The sequence below is a fragment of the Dioscorea cayenensis genome, chromosome 18, assembly GCF_009730915.1.
Source record: "Dioscorea cayenensis subsp. rotundata cultivar TDr96_F1 chromosome 18, TDr96_F1_v2_PseudoChromosome.rev07_lg8_w22 25.fasta, whole genome shotgun sequence".
Classification (NCBI taxonomy): domain Eukaryota; kingdom Viridiplantae; phylum Streptophyta; class Magnoliopsida; order Dioscoreales; family Dioscoreaceae; genus Dioscorea; species Dioscorea cayenensis.
The window spans coordinates 833548-837195 of NC_052488.1; positions in this window are offsets into that span (position 1 = coordinate 833548).

A 3648-nucleotide genomic window follows, 5' to 3' on the forward strand; every position below is an offset into this window, starting at 1 on the left:
TTTTTCACGCACACATATTTGTGTGTGTTTGACGTGAGGCAAAATAATATTTTATTATTTTACAAGGGGTTTTTTGTTAAAACATTATATATTTTTATTTATTTATTTTAATTTTATGTTGAATTTATATTAAAGGGAGATTAGGAAAGCTATGTGTATATGCATGATGGGATGTTTTTTAGGACAAAACTTTTCTTGCTTTACAAAGGGCTTTGTTGTAAAAGAATTTTTTTCAATTTTTTTATTTTTTGTGTTAAAGTATAATTTATTTATGTGAAGAATAGGAAATGCATTGAAAGAAGTAGTATCGATAGTTAATTATAAATATATTTAAATATGTGTAAATAAATACGACGTTATTGATGTAAACTATTGGAAGTGCTTGTGCCAGTAAGACAGCAAATAACCAAACTTTAATTACGACAAAAGTAATTATAAAGTTGTTTCCCATAGCTGACTTTTTTCCAACATATTTGGTGTTTTCAGGAAGCTTTTCTTATTTCATGTTGTAGTATAAATTATGTACGCACCAAATATTTAAACACATCGAAGAAGCTCCATTTATAGTTAATTGTAAAATATTTCTTACCATATGTACCGACACAATGTCAATTGATGAACTATTGAAGTGCTTGTGCTAGACAAGAAATGTCCTGACCGAAAGATGACAATAAAAGTACTATAAAACATATTTCCTGACCGTTTTAAAAATGTTTTAATTTTTTCCAAATATATTTAATGTTTTCTTGTAAAAGATTTTTTTTTTTATTTTTGTGTTGAAGCATAATTTATACATGTGGATAATAGGAAATGTATTGAAAGAAGTCTTATTTATAGTTAATGATAATATTGGAAGTGCTTTAGACAGCAAATGTCTGGACTTCGAGTATGACAAAAGTAATTATAAAGTTGTTTCTGACCGTTTTAAAAATGTTTTAATTTTTTCCAAATATATTTAATGTTTTCTTGTAAAAGAATTTTTTTTTTATTTTTGTGTTGGAAGCACAATTTACACAGGATACAGGAATTTATTGAAAGAAGTTCTTATTTATACTAATGATAATATTGAAGTGTTTCAGTATATAGACAAGAACAACCGGACTCGGTATGAATAAAAGTAATTGCTAAAGTTGTTTCTCAATCGCTTTTAAAAAATGTTTTAATTTTTTCCAACATATTTAATGTTTCTTTGTAAAAGATTTTTTTTTTATTTTTTGTGTTGAAGCATAATTATACACATGCGAGAATATAAATGTATTGAAAGAAGTCATATTTATAGTTAATTTATTAATATTAAAGTGTTTTTGTGCTATAGACAAAGAATGTCCTGACTTTAGTATGACAAAAGTAATTATAAAGTTGTTTCTGACAGTTTCGAAAATGTTTTAATTTTTTCCAAATATTTAGTGTTTTTTAAAGAATTGTTTTTATTTTTTGTTTTTTGTGTTGAAGCACACTTATGCATGGAGAATAGAAATGTATTGCTGAAAGAAGTTTGTGATTTATAGTTAATGATAATATTGGAAGCTAGCCAAGAGACGAAATGTCCGGACTCTAGCATTTGACAAAGTAATTGAGTAAAGCTTGTTTCCAATCGCTTAAAAAATGTTTTAATTTTTTCCAAATATATTTAGTGTTTTCTTGTAAAAGAATTGTTTTTATTTTTTGTTTTTGTGTTGAAGCATAATTTATGCATGTGGAGCATAGGAAATGTATTGAAAGTTGTGTTTATTTATAGTTATCACCGGGCTTTAAATATCTCGCAACAACACGACATTCATTAGTAAACTCTGCTGGAACCGCTTATGCCAATAAGATGTAAAGAAATGACCGTATAATGAAAGCACGACAAAAAGTAATTATAAAGTTGCTTTAGCGTTTCAAGTTGTTTTTAATTTTCTCCAAATATATTTGGTGTTTCTTTTGTAAACGATTTTTTTTATTTTACGTTTTTGTGTTGAATAGGAAATGTATTGAAAGAAGTCACATTATAGTTAATTATAAAAATATTTTTAATTATGTGTAAATAGATACAACGCCAATTGGTGTGAACTAGTGGAAGTACTTGTACCAGTAGACAGCAAAGACTAGATTTCAAATACAACAAAAGTAATTATAAAATTGTTTCTTACCATTTTGAAAACATTTAAATTTTTTTTCAAATATATTTGATGTTTTATTGTAAAAGAATTTTTTTTATTTTTTTATTTTTGTTTAGAAACATAATTTATGCATGTGGAGAATAGAAAATGTATTGAAAGAAGTCATATTTATAGTTAATTATAATTTTTTTAATTATTTGTAAATAAATACAACTTCGATTGGTGAGAACTATTGAAAGTAAGTCACACAAGAAACAAACGTTTTCGACTTCTAAAGACGACAAAAGAATTATAAAAGCTTGCCCTCAGCTTTTCTAAAAACATTTTAATTTCTTCTCCAAATATATTTGGGGCGTTAGAAAGTTAATTTTTTTTTGTTGAAGTATAATTTATGTTTGTCGAGAATACGAAATCCATTCAAAGATGTAGTATTTATAGTTAATTATAAATATTTTTAAATATGTGTAAATAATAAATTGTTAATCAGAAACTATTGAAGTGTTTGTGTCAACAAGATGTTAGAAACGAGATTTTCAAATACGACAAAAGTAATAAAAAAGTTGCTTCCGGGTCGATTCACAAACGCTTTTAATTTCTCTCCAACGTGTGACGTAAACGCAAAAATCATTGAAATTGTGTGATGAACTAAATTATTTTTGTATAATTTATATTATGATTTTTATGAACAATTGAAATTTTTATGGTCATAGAAAATAATAAAACATAAAAATATTTTTTTATTTATACCCATTAAATATCTATATTTACATTTATGTATACACCCTTTAAAAAAAGATTTTTGGGATACATACATATTAAATAATTAAAAAAAAAAGTTAAATATTAGAAAAGATATGAGTTTTTAACAGTTTCCATTTTCTTCAGAAATGATTCAGAGTATATTGAATCTAATTTGGAAAATTATTTTATGATAATTTTTAAAAAATACTAAATAACATAAATTTAGCATGTAATTATATATATTGCTAATTATTACAATGAACCAACGCAATAATTGGCCGAAAATAAAAATTAAATAATTGGCTTGAGAGTACTATTTTGAGCATTTAATATCAATGTTTTGCTTACTTATGGAAGAATAATATTAATTTATATAATTAATAAGTTTCTTATTTAGTTTTCTAAGTTCATTTCATCATTTGGAAATCATTACATTCTTAATACATGATTATTCAATAAGATGAATTATTTATAATAAAAATAGAATAAAAATTATGATAGATTTTGTGCCTTTTTTTATTGTGAGTTTATTTTGACATGAAATTTTATCATTTTATTGTTGATAATTTAATAAAATCAAAGGCAACAAATATAAAGTTGATATCTATTTGATTATGACCAACAAAAGTATTTATGCTTGTATTAATGAAGATGATGGTTCTTTTAGTGCTAATAATTTGCATTATTATATACTTTGAATGATAAAATTTTAATTTCATAAACATCAATTTTTGAAAAGAATTGCATTGAATATGAGTTAAATTAATATTAGAAGACAACAGGCAATATGTATAATAATATCAAT